Source organism: Macaca nemestrina, chromosome 11 (genome assembly GCF_043159975.1).
Source record: "Macaca nemestrina isolate mMacNem1 chromosome 11, mMacNem.hap1, whole genome shotgun sequence".
Lineage (NCBI taxonomy): Eukaryota > Metazoa > Chordata > Mammalia > Primates > Cercopithecidae > Macaca > Macaca nemestrina.
This window is the reverse complement of record NC_092135.1, coordinates 121,606,242-121,625,333: the sequence shown is the minus strand read 5'-3', so window position 1 is coordinate 121,625,333 and position 19,092 is coordinate 121,606,242. Positions and strand designations below refer to the sequence as shown.

General features: G+C 37.8%; 1 long non-coding RNA gene across 2 annotated transcripts in view; it reads right to left on the bottom strand.

The window, feature by feature from the left end:
- Positions 1–19,092, bottom strand: part of LOC139357008 (uncharacterized) — a 40,246-nt gene that overhangs the window by 9,059 nt on the left and 12,095 nt on the right. The window contains exons 3-5 of one of the 2 annotated variants that reach the window (XR_011609616.1): positions 14,668–14,749; positions 14,013–14,099; positions 12,847–13,835 (exon numbers count right to left, since the gene is read on the bottom strand). This is a non-coding gene — a long non-coding RNA (uncharacterized lncRNA). Of the gene's footprint in view, positions 1–3,321; positions 3,403–12,846; positions 13,836–14,012; positions 14,100–14,667; positions 14,750–19,092 lie in introns of those variants that run through there. The other variant, XR_011609617.1, reaches the window with a different exon arrangement.

Here is a 19,092-nt window from a genome sequence, read left to right as displayed (position 1 = left end):
AGAGAGAATATGGAGAAACTGCAACCCTCATACATTGCTTGTGGGAGTACAAATTATTGCAGCTTTTTTGGAAAACGATTTAACAGGTCCTCAAAATTTTAAACCTGGGGATGTCATATGACTCAACAATTTCATTCTTAGGTATATATCCAAGATAAATAACAAAACATATGTCCACACAAAAATGGGTACAGGAATATTCATAGCAACATTATTCATAACAGACAAGAAGTGAAAACAACCCAATGCTTATCCACGGATGAACAGATAAATAAAATGCTATATTCACATAATGAAATATTATTTGTCCACAAAAAATGAAAATATTTGTACACTCGTGTCCAGAGCAGCATTATTTATAATGGCCAAAAAACAAGCCAAATGCCCATCAAGAGATGAATGGATAAACACAATGTGGTATGTACATTTAATGACATATTATTCAGCTTTTAAAAGCAATGAAATTCTGATAAATGCTACAACATAGAAGAACCTTGAAAACCATGTGCTGAATGAAAGAAGTCAGACACAAAAGACTACATATTATATCATTCCATTTATATGAAATGTTCAGAATAGCTAAATCTATGGATACAGAAACAAAGTTAGTAGTTTCTTGGGGCAGTTGGGGGGAAATGTGGAGTGGCTGCTAATGAGTATGGGGTTTCTTTCGGGGGTGATTAAAAATGTTTCAAGATTAGATATGGGGGTTATACTACCCTGAGAATATATCAAAAAGGGTTTACTTGTACACTTTAAATGGGTGAATTTGAAGGTATGTGAATTACATCTCAATAAGGCAATTTAAAACTAGTTAAAACAACAAATGAACAAAAAAATGGGCAAGACCAAGTATAAATATTTTGACAGTTTAGATACTCCTTTTCTGTTATTCTCCATCTCCATCACCCCATGTGATTTTTTTGCAGCAGCAATCCGAAATTTTGTAATTCCATCATTTGCTTCCTTATTATTACCTGTTTTGTTTACTAGCTTTTGAGTTTCTTGAGGGCAGGGATTATTTCTAGCTTGTTTACCACTGTATCCTCAGCACTTTATATAGTGCCGGGCCCATAGATATCCAATAAATATTTGTTATTGTTGGTGGGCAAGCTGAAAGTCATTTCTAAGCTGAAACTAATATGTTAGGTAACTCATGCAGTAATGTCCAAATGGTTAAGTATTCACCGAGTCAATCTAAGCTGCTCTATATTGCTCATGAAAATATTCTGAGACCACATCAACAGTCACGTAGAAATCTAATATTTAATATCCATGGTATTGCACTGGAACATTAACAAAATGGAATTAGTTGAGTTGGCATAATGTTCTTGATGAACCTGAAACAGCACAGGAGTTTCACAAGATGGAGATGAGTTTATCAAGAGTTCAAGAAGCTCAAGGACCGTGTATCAGCCAAAAGCTTTACACATAATCCCCATGCCAATGATTCCCAAAACATTGACATTCCAGTAATGATACTATTACAGTATTCTTCAGTTTACAAAGATCTTTCACATGCATCTTCATTTGGCCAATAGCCAAGCAAATACAAGTCCATCCCAAAATCTAGACAATAACCTGGGGTCCTCCTCCTAGTAAAGATTCTAGTTGCCTAATCACCATGTATAATAAAGGACAATGCTCTCATATGTCCGTAATAGGAACCCTGGAGTCACTGACCATCTTTTAAATTCTTCAGGGACACTTACAAATCCTGCAGGGAAACTCTGTGCTTCATTCATCCAGAATCTTGCTCTCTGTTATCTTACTTTCTGGCTTCCCTGCATGGTATCATTTAATAGATATCACCTATCCATGATCCCCCTCTTTCAAAACATTTTTTTAGGATGCATGGCCTAATCACTATTCCCTGCTAACAAAGCTATCGCCAGGTAGTTCCCTTATCATCTCCACTTTCCTATGGACTCATCATTGTTGTGATGACCATTTCCTAGTGGTGGGAACTTTGATCTTTCTATATGGGTCCTTTTAAAAACCATCTAAAGATATATGTGGTCTTATTTCCTAGTTAAACAGTGACTATCTTTGATCCAAATCAGTCATTACAATTTTTTTCTTTATACTAAATATTAATATTGATAATTATTAAGAAAAGAGAAAAAAGGATTGGAAATAGGAAGCAAATGAGTGCTGGAACAAAGATAAAATTTTTCTTTGCTTAGTTAGGAGAAGGCCAAAATGAAGCCAACATTGCTCTATATTCCTGCCTCTTAATAAAGAGGAATTTTTGCTTTCTGCTTTGGGGACTAATTACTTAATTTTTAAGCATGTCATTGCTTTTATAATAGGTATAATCATTAAAATATTGTCATTTAGAATAAGTAAGTGAAAATGATTAATCGACCCTAACCTTTAAAGGGGACAGAACAAATATTTCTGACTCTCAAGACCATTTGATTGACTTGGTAAATGTTTCCTAAACCTGTGGCTTAATAAGAACATATTTTATTTTTTTAAATAAAGAACTTCACAGAAACCTACAAGATTTATCTAAGTAGTCTCTTCCATGTAAATAAATGCCCAAACTCTATAACTGAAACAAATGTATTGCCCCTTCCTCAAAATTATTTTAAAATTAAAGAAGTGCTTTGAATCCCATGGGAAGGGAAGGCAGGGGATCAGATTTGAATTTTTTCACCAGTGTGCCCTTTGGATGGCCATTCCTTGGCTTGTGTTGTGGAGGAAAAATGTGAGATGAGTTAGAATGATTTCTCCTTGATCATGAACTTAAGACAGTATAAAAAAATAAAACTTTAATTTAACCTAGATTTTCTTCCCCAAAGACACAAAAACCAAGTTATTTTCCCTTTATAGAATGACTATTATACAAACAGGAATCAATGAAAACTCCTGCTGAACAGAATTATTTGTTGGGTAGAATTTGCTGTTAAAAAATTCAACAAAGCAATGTTCTTTGCATCATTCCTTTAGATGTGAAAATTGCTTTGTTGTATAGAATGCTTCTCTGCAATGGTTTTTGACTCTACTAGCACTTCAAGATTCTATTATTCAGTATGTTGTTTCATGGTATTAATATCTCTTCCTTCCTAGAGAAAATGTTAACAAGGTTGAAATTACTGTAAGCTGATCTGTGACTTCCAATATTTCAAGGGCTCTGATGATTTTAGGGCTTGATTTTGGTGCATTACTATTTCTTCTCCTGGCTTGATTATTGTACAGTACTTGGGATATTGTTCAGTCTTTTCTTTCATAGTAAATAAAATAATGATTTAAACTGTGGAAATGAACACTGGATTTGGCATTAAATGAACAGATGTTGAACACTACCTCTGGCACTAATTGTCTGAGCTTGAAAAATCCACTTAAATTCTCATATTCTGATTTCCTCAAGCAGAATATGGAGATAGATTGTAGTCCCTGAAATGCAATAATGCAAGTGAAATGTCTAGAAACTAGAAAGCACAAACAAATATTATGTGGCTTTATTACTGTGAACTAGTTAACCTCCAAAGGTTCCTTTTTTCAGTTTGTTATTTATTAACAGCAGAACTGTTACTTATTAATATTTATTATTTTATTGAAAATGTACTATACGGAAGAGATTTCCAAATTTATTCAGATGGTGGCACACATGAATGGCATGGTGCTCTTCGCAGAACACCATGAAATACTGACATATTTAATTTCATCACAGAAAGTAGTAACATTCAACTAATCAAAAATATGTATTAAGTCTACGGATGTCATGTCAAATCATAACCAAGAGCACACATGTCTATGAAAATAGTTTTTCCATTTATATTATAGATTCTTTGTTCATTCATCATTGGTAATTTTTCTGTCATCGGTTAGTCTTACTTGCAGATAAGAAGCAATGGTTGGCAAAGATTTAAGAAATATTAATGAGGGAAATTCTATTTTTTCCCCTTTTTACTTTTTTTGTAGAGACAGGGTCTCACTATGTTGCCCAGACTGGTCTCAAACACCTAGGCTCAAGCGACCGTTCCACCTTGGCTTCTCAAAGTGCTGAGATTTCAGGGATGAACCACCGCACCTGGCACAGAAATTTTTAAATTGATAATATATTCCAAGAGTATAGATTCAACTCCTCTCTCCCTCAACTCTTCACTGTAATTGAGACAGGACTAACTCATGAATCTTCAGAGTTGTATGGGAGCAGAGATTGAGGACTGCCATCATAAAGAATGATTGTGTACCCAGGCCAACCCACAGACATCTAATTAATCCATAATGTGGCTGTTCTAAAGATTATCTATTTATCTATTGAGATAGAGGTAGAGATAGGGACAGAAATAAAATTGGGGCTTGTGGGACAAATGCTCTAGACTCTGCCCAAATCTCTTTTGAGACTATATTTTTGCAACTACAGACTGCATAGACATAATAAGTACCCAATACATATGTGTTGGATAAATTAATGAAAGTATAAAGGAATGAAATGGAATTAGGGCCAGGAACATGACTTTACAGAAGGGAGTGAAAATTAGGGATAGTGGATAAATTAGTAAAAGTGTATTCTGATGTAGGTATAAAGCCCTTCCCCTGTCTTTTGAGCTTTATCTACATTTTCATGCTTACTCTTTATGCAGAAGAGGAGGATTTCAATGAATAAATACAGGGTTCATTGGTAGAGACAGTGTACTTTGAAAAAGTGCGGGGCCGTGTGACAAAGGAAAGAATTGAGTGGATGCCCCTGGAGGGAGGCCCTCTTACATGCCCACTGAGAAGAAGATGGGAATGACTGGTAAAGCTGGGATGCATGGGAGATTGTGAGGTTGGACCAGCCCTGGGGTCCTGCTCTTTCGAGGGCAATGAGAAAGCATGAAAGCAAGTGTCCAGGGCCTCTCACAGCATACAAAGCTAAACAAGCCCTGATGTGGTTCGGATCTCTGTCCCCACTCAAATCTTATGTTTAATTTAATCCTCAATGTTGGAAGTGGGGCTTGGTGGGAGGTGATTGGATCCTGGGGTGCGATTTCTCATGGCTTAACACCATCCCCTTTGGTGCTGTCATCAGGATAGTGAGTTCTCCTGGGATCAGGTTGTTTAAAGGTGTGAGGCACCTCCTGTCCTTTCTCTCTGTCCTATTCTGGCGCTGTAAGGCAAACCTGCTTCCTCTTCACCTTCTGCCAGGATTGTAAGTTTCCTGAGGCCTCCTCAGAGGTTGAGCAGATGCCAGCATCATGCTTCCTGTACAACCGGCAGACCAATGAGGCAATTAAATCTCTTTTCTTTATAAATCATGTAGTCTCAGGTATTTCTTTATAGCAGTGTGAGAACAGACTAATACAAGCCCCAGCAGTCTTTTGTACTCTAATGAGGCTCACCAACCACTTTGTTTGTTTGTTTTTCTCTCCATCTGGCAACAGGAACTTGGCAAGCCCATGGGTCCCATGAATCCTTTGGTTCTGAAGTATAGAAATGCTTTGGCTCCTTGAGGCCATATCAATAAGGGCTTGGCTAATAAAGGTGGCAGTAACAGCACAGGTCATTTATAAACTCAGTGTTTTTAGATTAGAAAAATGCTGTTTTTGAAATGTCAATGAAGGTAAGTTCTAATCATCTCTATGGGTGCTCTTACGATTAAAGAAAAGCAGCTTATAGATTCTTCCTTTACACAATGATGAAAAACACTGAGGCTGAAAGCCCTAAGAAAGCTTTTATTGTTGCTTATGTTAGAAAGAAATAGTCTTACTACTCCAGTGAAGACTTGTTTAATGTGAAAATTGCACTGTTTCTCTTCTCTCTTTCCCTATTATCTTACCTAACCTTCTCTATACAATCTCAGAAATGTATACTATTGCCAAAAATCTGTTGGCTATTTGGCCAAATAATTCCCTGAACTAGAAGCGTCAGGCTTAAAAACATGCCCTTGATTTAGGAAAATTTGATAATCTATCTTGCATCTTCTACTGACACATGCTAATTAATTACTATCAGAAGTGAGAAGTTAAACTGTTTTCCTTGGAAACATCTCTGTTTTCATGGCTTGTGCATTAATTTTCATCAGACTTTTACCTTCTTCTCCTCCTGACCATAAAGCATCATGGCATAAAGCACCTTATGCTCACTCAAAGGTCACCAAACTCGGGGTCAGGGGACTGAATTCTGATCCAGACATGACCCCATTGGATAAGTAACTCTACTTCTGTGGACTTTTATTTCCTTATCTTTAAAACAAGAGAATGAGACACAGGGAATACTGTCATACACTGAACCAGAACTATGCTCCATCTTCCATAGGCACCGGGGCCCCGGACCTGGCAGAGCTCAGCTACCCTCCTCTCTATTGTACTTAGAGGCTGATGTGCATGTATAGATGCCCTAATTTCCCTAAAGAATTGGCAATGCATGTGTTATTCATGAATGTCTCTAATTAATAAAGGCAGTAGGGATTTTCATGCTCACTGCGAGATGGCTCGTTATGCTGGCAATGTCAAATTTGCCAAAAAAACAAAAACATAAACAGCTTCCCTCAGGTAGTGCTGAAAGAAGGACAAAACAATAAAGATAGTAACTTAGTTATGGGCAAACATACCTCATGGAAATTTGCAGGACAGAGTGGAATCATAGCCATGACATGGTGTCCTCATGAAAGATAAATGGTCTGATGATGTTTTGTACCAGTCCTTCTCAACCTATTTAGGGGCACTCAGGAGGGTGGCTGGCTCCCATGGTTATCTGCATATCCAAGATTATCTGGAAACCAAAGGAAATTAAGAAAAGCAGACAGTTATTTTATTTTATTCTATTTTATTTTGAGACAGAATCTTGCTCTGTCATCCAGGCCGGAGTGCAATGGCGCAATCTCAGCTCACTGCAACCTCTGTCTCCCAGGTTCAAGTGATACTCCTGCCTCAGCCTCCCGAGTAGCTGGGATTACAGGTGCCAGCCACCATGCCCAGCTAGATTTTGTATTTTTTTAGTAGAGATGGGGTTTCACCATATTGGTCAGGCTGGTCTCGAACTCCTGACCTCAGGTGATCTACCCGCCTCGGCCTCCCAAAATGCTGGGATTACAGGCATGAGCCACAGTGCCCGGCCCAAAACACAGATTTTAAAATGTGAACTTGACATAACAAGAAGCTAAATATTCAAGATTGAATTATTGTTTGAAATTATGCCCTCCCTGCATCCAAATTCTGTATCTATGTGCATTGCAGTGTGACTCTGCAGAACCACCCACCAATATGGTTGAAATCTGTTTTCCTACCCAGTGATGCTGGACCGGATTTTGTGACTTACTTTAGCTAACACAATGTTAGTGGAAGTGGCAGTGCCAGGTTGAGACCTGCGTTCTCTGATTTGTCACCAGGACATACCCTGCATTGCTGCTGTTTCGATGAGAACGAAGAGTCATGTTGAGCAGATGTGAACCCAGCCCAGGGCTTTCAATCAAGCCCAGGTGACCTGAAGCCCAATGCAGCACCCTTTTATCCATCCTTTAGACTCATGTATTCAAAAAATAGTTATTGATCACTTACTATGTGCCAGATACTGCTCTAGTCACTTGGGATACAAAAGACATAACATTTCTTTTGTGTAATAAAGTTTGTCTTTATGTAACATATGTAAGCCCTACATTTTGCTATACATTGTTTAATCTAGCCTCATCGTGGCCATAGCTGACCAAAATCCTTAGAAAGGTGTACTTAATGTGTAATGAGATGAGAATAGTCACTAAATTGGATAGTAAGTCTCCCCACTTTCTCCTTCCTTTTCTCTTTCTGTCTCCTTGAGCCCTTTCCTTCCTCCTTCATTTATCTTTTCTCTCCCTCCTTCCCTTTCTTCCACAAATATTTATTTAAAGTCTACTATGTGTCTGAAAGTGTTTTGGTGCTGAGAAAGGAAACCAACACAGTCCCATCCTTATGAAACCTGATGGCTAGGATGAGTGTTTTAAAGAAGTGAAGTGTGACAGGTGTATCCCAAGGAGATTAACCTAGGTTGGAGTGTCAAGGAAGATTTCCCAGACGACAGGAGAGTTCAAGACGGAACTGTTGAGTAACCTGTGTGGACTGAGGAGTGGAGGGTTGAGAGAGGGTGGGAGAGGAACTTTCCATGAGACATAAGAGTGTGCACAAGGAATCGAAGACAGGGAAATGTAAGCTTTAAAAACAAACAAAACAAAACAAACTTCATTATCATCAACCACAATCAAAACAGTAGTGTAAGGCAGAGATTGAGGGAAAGTGATGGGAGAGGAAAGTGGACTTCATGACTTACCTGGGAATAAAACTTGAGTCGTTATAATTAGTAATCACTGAGAATCAATTTAACTCAAAAGAGTCATATAACTATTTTAGGAGAATGGTAGATAATAAGAGAACTAGGAAGAGGGACATTTCCCATTTTCTTCTAAGAGAGAATTTAATAGATAACTTATAAAACTGGAAAAATAGCTATGTGATTGTATTATTTGAAAGTTTTGAGATGCAGATTTAAAGAAATAGCTAAAGAAGATGACAGTGAATGTCAACGAAGAGGGGTGGGGCAAAAAGAGATGATTTTTTTTTCCCCAACCATAAACCTGGTAGAACTTAACTTTAGAAACCATGTGCATGTTTTATTTTTGCTTTAAAAATGGATGCTTAAAAAAGCAAAGACAAATGCAGTTGTTTGGCTTCTGATATGCACAATTTTCTTTTACTGTAATATTCTGGAGAAACACAAATCAGTAACTTAATCTGACAATCTAGGTTTTAATCATTAAATTCTTCAGGGCAGGAAATAGCTTCTATTGCAGAAGGGCATGCATGGTAACCAGTGAGCTGGAGTCCTCCTGCAAAATAGTCGCAAAACTTGCCAGAGGGCTCATGAACACCTGCCAGTCAAACCCTGGAGTGCGGTCCTCTTCCCTGGCCAGCCCGCATCTCATCTTCCTTGCCTTTTGACCCGGACACATGGGAATTTAGTCCAATTCTTCCTTCACTGCTGCCACCTACTTCTCCAGATCGGCAGCCCCCACTGCCCTGTGGCTGCTAGAACACATGGAAAACCTTTCCAGCTTCTTGCCTCCCTGCTGTTTCTGAAGTAAGCAAGCAACCTCTTTTGGCGTCTTGGACTTTTTATATCTCCCTTCTTCAGAGAGCAGATGGGGAATGACAAAAATAACCAATGTTAGGGAAATGACTGGGCTCTAAGCATCTCTCAGAGTAAGTTCTAGCCCAAGTGGTCATGGTGTTCACTAAACAGCAACAGAGCCTGGCTTGCTCTTCTCCTACTGCTTCTTAGGTTCTTGTTCTGAGGAGGTCTTAGGGCTGCCTGCTTTGTAAAAAGGTGGATCCATGTAATGATGAGTTTTATCACGAAACAGTTGGACTCCTCATTCAACACATACTGTTATTTGTGGTTCTATGGGCACTAGCCTCCTGGCCGTTACTAGAACACATCAAACACCCTCCTGCCTCAGGGTCCTCTCACCCTGGGCGATGCCTCTCACAGATACCCACGTGGTGCAAACTTTGATTTCTTTCAGATCTTTTCTCCAACATCACTTTGTCCATATGGCCTTTCCTGACCACGTTATTTAAAAGTACAACCTTCTCCAAGCAGTCCTTTTCCCCAGTCCTACTTTGCATTTTCTGTAGCACTTATTGTCATTTAAAATGAGGTATTTTACTTATTTGTTCATTGCCTATTGTTCCCTTCTAGAAGGGAAGCTCATGACAACAGATAATTTCATCTCTTTTGTAACCCAGGTGTCTAGAACAGTATCTGGCATATAGTAAGTGCTCAATAAGTATTTTTTGAACACATGAAATAATATCAATCAATAATAGATCTTAAGCTCAAGTCCAGTGAATAGTCCAATTTATTGAGCATTTTCCATCAAATAAAGACCAAAAATGTGATAAATACTTTTGATCGATTCAACACTTTACCTCAGGTCCAAATAATGGATAATGTAAGAGGGAGCAGAGTTATGATCATTTTCTAATAGAGTAGTGGATATTCAATAAATATTTGCTGGATGACAGCTATGGATAGCAGAGGACATGCTCCCAGTGAAATATATATTCTCAAGTTGCTCCTAAAATTCAAATAAATTCATTGTAAGGGAAGAGTTTTAGAAGCTGAGCATAAAGGATGTGTGAGGTGTAAGGAGAGGAAACAGAGGCTGAGCAGCTGGCACCAGATTATGTTTAGTCCTTTTGGTCATGTGAAATATCTTTGATCTTTAACATGAAGTGATTTGGCCAGGTTTGTGTGTTACAAAGAAATCTCCCTGGTGGAAGTGGGGAAGATGCATTGGGAAGCCTGGCAGAAATGGCTAGGTCAATCAGTTGATGGTCATATTTCAGGTTAGAGATGGTGAGGACCCGAATAAGATATTGATAGTATGATGGAAAGGAAGGTGCAGAAATTTCAATATTCAGCAAGTCAAACCTTCATACACTTCCAGTGGGGTCGTAAAATGGCACAGTAACTTTGGAAAACTGTTTGCCAGTTGCTCAAATATTAAATATTGGAGTACCATGTGATCCAGAAATCTGACTCCTTAAGTATCCACCCAATAGAATTGAAAATACATCCACACAAAAACATGCATATAAATGTTCACAGCAGCAGTATTCATAATGGCCCAAAGTGGAAACAACCTAAATGTCCATCAACAGATGGAAGGATAAACACAATATGGTATATCCTCCCTACAGTGGAATATTATTCAGCCATAAAAAGGGATAAAGAACTGATACATGTTATTAGGTGGATGAACCTTGAAAACATTACGCTAAGTGAAAGAAGCCAGTCACAACAGACCACATATTGTATGATTTCATTTATACGAAGTATTCCGAATAGTCAAATCCTGGAGACAAAAAGTCAATTGATAGGCACTTGGGAGGGGGAATACAGGGACTGACTGTTAATGGGTACAGGATTTCTTTTTGGGGTAATGAAGAAAATGTTCTGGAAATAGAGAGTGGTGATGGTTTCACAACTCTTTGAATATACTGAGAGCCACTTGACTACATTTTAAAAGGGTGATTTTTGTGGTATATGAATTATGTATCTATAATGCCATTATTTTAAAAAAGGACATTCAGCAAGTAAAATGGACAGATCTTAGTGTCCTCTGGTTGTGGAGGAGGAAGGCGAAGGTAGAGTAGAAGAAACTTGAGCCTTTCAGTTTGTATAGCTGATGAGCAGATGATGCTCCTTTCCCAAAGAAAGCATTTTTAGGAAAAATAGGGGGGATAGGTAGGGAGATGCTAAGAAATAAATAGGAGGCTGGACAAGTGGTGCCCAGGGAGTGAACCAATGGATGGAGTAAAAAGTAAAAAATTTTTTGTTTTGCTTTTTAGAAAAACATTAAAAAAATATTTCTGGGGAAGGAGAAGTGATGGAAAGAGTACACTGCTTTTAAAAAATATAACAAAATAAATCAAATTTGATTAAGATGACAAGTTTAAATTGGCCAACCAAGAAATACTAAGAAGTAATAAAAAAAAGTCATTTGGAAAGAATAGGTTAGAAATGGCACAACTTTAACAAAGAGATTTATTTTGGCCCATGAAATTTAGTTCACATTTTACCACATTCCACTGGATAAACTGCATGGCCAAAATGGAAAAAAAAAGTTAAAGTCAAATCTGATCTTTAAAGACTTTATGAGTTTAGAGGCCCAGAAGAGACATTCTCAGACATAAACATGCAGATCTTATTTCGTGCCAATTCTGTCAACTTTAGAATCTGATAAGAGCATGAATACTTTGAATAAAACTGACTTTCTTCATAGGCCGCACAATTTCCAGCACTGGCTTCTCCTGACCCAGCTTGCTGCTGTTTTCATCAGTGCAGGGACAAAGTAAAGGGGTTGGATCTCAGGCATGTCTCCATGTCTAAGCTCCGAGGCCAAGCCTTCCTCCCTAGGACACCTCCATGTTGCCGTGGTATCTTTGAGTCACCAATACCACATCTCTATCCCTTTATGGTGCAGGATAGTTTGAGTTAGAAGGAGCTGGAGATGAAATTCCTATTTTTATGCAGGAAACTGTGTCCCCTTCCAATCAGGTGAGCTCATTCATGCATTAAAGGCCAACCCCAAAGAAGTGTGGGAGAACCATGTGACTTCAAACCATTGCTCTATGCACTGAAACCTATATTTAAAGTCATATTAATAGTTACCAGTATTTGGATATCCACTAGGTGCCAAATGGAATATAAAAAACCGAAGCTTAGTTATTCAGATGGAATAAGCCACATGACTGGTAAAAGGTAGAATCAGGATTGGGTATAGGGCCATCCATACCTAAATCACACTTTTTTTCTCCACTGCATTAGGTACTTTTCCCAATCCCCTTCATTAATAGCAAACATTATCAGTTTCACCAGGGCATTCTTTCCCGAACATTATCCCAAGGCTGGGATATCATAATACTCAGAGTCCCATAGCTCTCTGCAGCTCTCAGGAACACTGTATTGGTCCCAGAGCCCATCGGCAATGCTGCCTTTAAGCACTGTGCCATCTAACTCATTTTAAACAGACAGGATTATATCCTGAGGTCGATTCCATCCATTTTTTGAGAAGCTGCTTCCTTTTCTTTCCAAACTGCCCTTTGGCAGCCCAGCCTTGCATAGCTAACACGCCTCCTATTTGGTAGAGCCAAGCTCACATTTCATTTAGGAATTACTTTATTCAGAAGTATTTAAGCTCAACTTTGTGACTTTGGAGACATGAAGCACAAAGAAGAAAACTTGAAGCAATACCTGATTAACGCTGAATAATTCAGAATTAATCAACGTGTATTTTAAGCTGAATGCCTAAGCTAACACATTCAGAATATGAGCCATCTGATCACTCAGAAAAATAATGAGAAGAAAAACTGAAGTTCAAACAGATTTAGAATCAACATTTTAATTGTAGCAACACTTCATAGTCTTCTCATTTTCTTTGTTTCCCACAAATGTACTTTCTCCCCAGATCCTTATATTTTACATTTTTTCCCTCTCTGGTAGTATTTATTTTAAGCTGTACTATCATGTTGTTGTTTCTCAGTTCTCCATATCAACAGAGAGGTATCTGGCAGCATGAGCCAACAGAGCTATAGGCAGAACCAGAGGTAGAGTGAGTAGCCATTACTAAGAACAAGAGGCTTTGTGGAGGAAAACACAGCTCTAGAAATTGATGAAAACTCAGAAAGAAACAGGTGATATCATTCCATAAAAGTCAAGGCCTTGTGGGATACAAAGAAGTACTATCAGGCAAGCAATAATAATAGAAATAATTGCATTATTTACTTATTTTTTTAAAATAATGACAAAGAGGACTAATTTATAACCCATCAACACATTATGTAATGCCCCCTTTATCACATTAATCTTCACTCTAGAATCCTCTCACCTCCTTCATCTGTAGCCATATTTTTTTTCTCTCTATTAACTCTCAGCTCCTCTTCTCTGCCCACCCAAGAACACCCAAAGTTCCTGTTAAATGATGCTTGCTTTTTATTTTTCTCCCCTTCCCTCTTCCTTTTCGAATCCTTTCTTTCTTCCATCCTTTCCTATTTCCACAAATTTACATGACATATTTACTACAGAGAACAACTGTACTTCTGTGGGTTATGAGAGTGAAGTACTTATGCCATGGGGGCTACCAAGGTTTGAGATGTCTGATATAATTAGGTATGGTTTTCCCATGGTCCTTCCTTCTAGTGGGCAACACTTTGTCCTTAGAGTGTCAACAACTCAAGTGATTCTAAAAAAAAAAAAAAACCTCTTTTGATGCCTATTTATGCTGTAAAGAAATGAAAAGTTCAAGGTTCCTCTGCTCACTTGATTGCCTGAGTCATAGCTTATTTATCCAGTTTGAAGCAGTGTTGGACCTTCAGTGAGAAGAGAGATGTAGCTGAACATGTTTATAGAAGTGGAAGCCCTTCCTACATTTTTCCAGATACCCAACTTACCCATATCTCATCTGCAAAAACCCAGTGATGGGGTGAGTTTAGATTTAAGTTAGAAGTTCAATGTGTTAATCCATTTTGTGTTGCTATAAAAAATACCTGAGACTGGGTAGTTGGCTCATGGTTCTGCAGACTGTATAAGCATGGCACCAGCATCTGCTCAGCTTCTAGTGAGTCCTCAGGAAGCTTCCAGTCATGGTGGAAGGTAAAGGGGGAAGATGGTGAGAGAAGGAGTGAGAGGAGAAGGTGCCACACTCTTTAAACAACCAGCTCTCACATGAACTAATAGAGTGAGAACTCACTCATTGCTGTGAGGATAGCATGAGGGATCTGCCTCCATCACCCCCACCTTCTACTATTGCCCCACTCCAACATGGGGGTAAAAATTTCAATATAAGATTTGGAGGGAACCCACATCCAAACAATATCTCTCAATGAAGTCTTTTATTCTAGCTACGAGCCCATCATTCTCCAGCATGCTAACATTTTCAGAAGTTAATTTAAAAATCTTTCACATATGTTAAAATAAGGTCATAAAAACTGGATGAGCGTGACTGGGAACTTACTAAGCAATTATGATCAGGCTCTAAGGCAAGTATAGTAAAATCAGTTATTGGGGAGTAGATGAGTTACCTGTTAGCTGTGCGAACTTGGGCAAACAACTTAGTTTCTTCAGCTTTAAAATGAGGGATTATGTAATCTTATCTCTATTAATCTTTTCAGCTATAACACTTCAAGATGTTAAGTTACCTACTTGGATTGTTTTCATGTCTCATTTTCATGTCATCACATAAACTTCTAAAGTTGTCCTGCTTTCTCCTCTATATAGTTTTGGTCTGAAGAGACAAAGAGAATGTAATCCACATTTATTGTGCCAGAGGAAACTGTAAGATTAATACTATGATCTTTAATTACTTTAATTAATACTATCATCTCTAATTACTTTAACAAATGTTGTTTATTTCTCCTATTTTTCTGGACTACCTCTAGCTTTTTCTATTTCTCATACCATTTAATTTTAAAGCATCTGACATTTTCCAAACCTTGAAGGTTATATTTTCTCTCTATGTTCATCTTGAAGAATTATCTTTGTTTGCATTATGTATTTATGCTGTTTAGTTAAAAGCATTAGCAACTTCTTAACGTGTATTCATGAGACCTTTTTCAAAAAGAGTCTTGGCTTTGTAGTTGGTGGACTGATAGATGTGGTTGCTAAAATGCTGACATTCTAAAAATAAATCTTAGTTAAATTTACAATACAATTACATAATACCAAAAGGAAGAGTTCCAGAGGTATCCGTTGCAAAGGCGTTTTTGCCTTAGTTAATGATACTAGGTCATTGGATTAATGCACTGAATTACTGAAGCTGCCCTTCTCTCCACCCTCTCCAATGTGGGGAAGTACTTTATGAAAAGTTGTCTGTCACACTTAACAAAACTAAAGCAAAAGCAATGATATGCAAATAATTTATTATCTATATTCTTAAAGAATTGTTAATTTTCACCTAATAGTAGGAAAATTAAGGATCTCTCAGCTTTTCCAGTCATATGGGTTGAATTAGCCTGAACCACACACACATGAATGTTTTGGTCTGGCCAGTAATTCCACTTACATGAAATTTTGCTTCACATTAGACAATAGAATGAAATAAGATGTCAGAAAAATAGAAATTATATATATATTTTAATATTTATTTATTATTATACTTTAAGTTCTAAGGTACATGTGCACAACGTGCAGGTTTGTTACATAGGTATACATGTGCCATGTTGGTTTGCTGTACCCATCAACTCGTCATTTACATTATGTAGTTCTCCTAATGCTATCCCTCCCTCAGTCCCCCAGTGTGTGATGTTCCCCACTCTGTGTCCATGTGTTGTCAGTGTTCAACTCCCATCTATGAGTGAGAACATGCGGTGTTTGGTTTTCTGTCCTTGTGATAGTTTGCTTAGAATGATGGTTTCCAGCTTCATCCATTTTAAGGCTATGAGGGTCCCAGCCAACTTGCAAAATGCACTTTGATTCTCTCTGATTTTGATGGGGTCCTCTTCAGCCTTCTTCTTGCTAACATAGGAATGACATTGGCTACCTGTGATAGATTGCACATTTAGACCACTAATCCTTCCTTTGGCTCTCTCCTCATCATTTGTGACATGACTTCGCAGCTCCTCCAATCAAGTGGCGGAGTCTACTTCTTCAGTCCCAGAGATTGCACTGGTCTTGTGACTTGTTTTGATCCAAGAAATGCTGTGGAATCATTCCAGTGCCCATCCTAGAACCAAAATATTTTGCAGGCCTCCACTTGCTCTTGGCTCCCCATATGCATCATTTGAACGAACTCAGGCCAGCCTGCTGTATGATGAGAGCTCATATGGAGAAGTCAGTTGAATTGTTCCAGCCAAGCCTCCAGAAATGTGACCTAAGACAGCCAAGAATGCCCCCAAACTAGCCCAGATCAGAAGAATCACCCAGCTGAGCCCAATCTACTTTGTCACCCAAAAGATATATAAGCTGGGCTAATGGTCGTTGCTTCATGCTTGTAAGTTTTGGGGAGGTTTTTTTGTTTTTGTTTTTGTTTTTTTTAAGCAGCAGGAGATAAGTGACATACTATCCAAATTGCTTCACTGAGATGTTCTCTCATAATTTTCACCTAAAATTTCCCACGTTATAAACTTGTAGTTTATATTCCTTAACAACCCAAACTCTCCAAATGGCTTCATTAAAACAAACTGAACAGGTAAAATATGTTCTGAATAAATGTGAATGATTCTCCTAGAGATAAGTTGCATTAAAAATGGAAACCACCCAAATTAATCTTAATTTCTAGAATTTGGGAATGATACCTAGATTGTTCCTCCTCACCCCAAAACACTTCCAGGTTGGACAATGACAAGTAATGAATGGAAATATTGGCCTCTTTGTCATCCCAGTTTTAATTTCTCTTAATACAGAGTTTCAGTAGGTAAGGTAGGAAATGTTTATTTTTAACATTCAATTATCTCTTTCATACCTTTTGGAATTGAAGCATCTTCTTTTGGCATTAATTTTTAATAAAATTATTCTTAATCTTTATTGAAAAAAAGCAATGCATGCTCCCCCAGGAAAAGCTAGCTAATATACTTTTCCAGCTTATTTGATAAATAAAAGTTATATATATTTAAGGTATACAATTTGATGATTTGATTGATGTATACATTGTAAAATGATTTTACCATAAACAAATTAATGAACACAAACAAATACCCTCACATAGTTACCATGCGTGTGTATGTGTTGATAAGATCTACTTTTCTTTAGCAAATTTTGAGTACACAATAAAGTATAATTAACAATGGCCATCATTACTGTACATTAGATATCCAGAATTTATTTATCTTATGATTGAAACTGTAAAAGCTAAATAACATTTATTCTTTTTGCATTCATCAAGCAGTTATTTTAGGCTATGCATTGCCCTAAACTTTTATATACATTGACTTAGTTCATCTTGTAGCAACATTATGCAGGAGATAGTATTTCCACATTTTGCACATGAGGAGACTGAGACACAGAGAAGCCAGCTGGCTTGCCCAAGGTTGCACAGGCTGCATAGACCAAGCTTCACCCTCGTGTTCTACTATGTTCTCCAAGGAGACACTTGGTATCATTATTAACAGCATATATTTCACTAATTTAAAACGCTTTGGATTTTTATATGGTAAACACAGTCTTAGATAAACATAATAAACATATTGCAGTATTTAGTACATAATCCTATTTTATAAAACAAAGGCATTTATAAAATATATTGGCCCCAAGTATCTCTCCCTTAATTTTTATATATCCTTTAATTAATCAGTTTGTGTGACCTAGATAGTTTCTAGAGCCATCCTCTATCTAACTTAGAGCTTGACTATACCTTTAATTGATAATAGAGTAATAGCTCTTTGCTGTATAAGTCTTGGAGGACTGATGAGATAATTTTGCAGAGTGCTTTTCAAGAGCAGAAAAATATAGTGTTATATTTCAACACATCTTTTTCTTTGCACTATTTTTATCACTGAGTTTGAGCAGCAGGCGGATAATGAACTTACCCTTAAAGTGATAAAACTCAATCATGTATTTAGACAATGAATCAGTTGTTCTGCAATGTTCAATGGATAATTTAAATGCAGAGTTTGCTGCAGAAGGAAACCTTCTTTGCCTATATAAAAGCAAAAACATTTACCAGTAAAACAGACCTTTTATCCAAGAGCTGTAAGGCAAGCAGATTCACCACTGTTGCAGCATCACAATATTCCTCATGAGAAAAATTAAATTCAGCTAATTGGTTGCATTTACAGTCCATGCAACATTTGCACTTAAATTATTAAGCATCATTAATGTTCTAGAATCTCCCTAAGAAAGCCAGAAACCAGGTTGCTTTGTAGGCTTTCTGTGATGACTCATCTTAGACTCAATGACAGAGACACAGAAGGCAAAAATCTGGTCTCACTGTACCTGCTTCCAGTCCTGCTGCTGGACCAACCTACCAGCAGCACTTGGGTTAAAAATCCTACCAACCACAAAAATCCACAGAAACTGAAGTACCCGGCAATGCCGTTCATGTATGCTGGTCAGCAAGAGTTTGTGAATTTGGAATATGTTCTAAGATTAAAACAAAGCTCTAAGTGATACCAGTGTGTAGAGAGCTAGCAGCATTATATAGCTCCGCGTAAACACCACCAGCTTCCTAACTATTGTACTAGGCCAACATGCAGGACCAGCACTGCTTTAGTAGATTTATACTCTAGTAAATTCCTCAGTTAGGATGGGCTGATTCAATTGCATTCACTTCCGATTTGAGCCCTCAGGTTCTAAGACCATGGGTACTCATATCTAGATCTCAGGCATTTCACTTGATCTTGATGAACTTCAGGCACCTCACTGACCAGCGCTGGTTAAGAGACCAGCATTAGCAGTTATGGCCGGCTCTAGAATGTGGTTAAATCTGACTCTACAGCTGGATTTCCCAAGCGGAATCCTGGTTCTGTCACTTACTAGCTATACGGGCGTGGGGACAAAGAATAAGCTCAGTGTCTCTGTTTCCTCATCTGTAAAATGAAGATAATAATACATACATACTGCATAGAGCTGCTTGTGGTATCAGTGCATGCAGAGTGCTTGGAACAGTACTGACCATGCAGAAAATGCCCATGT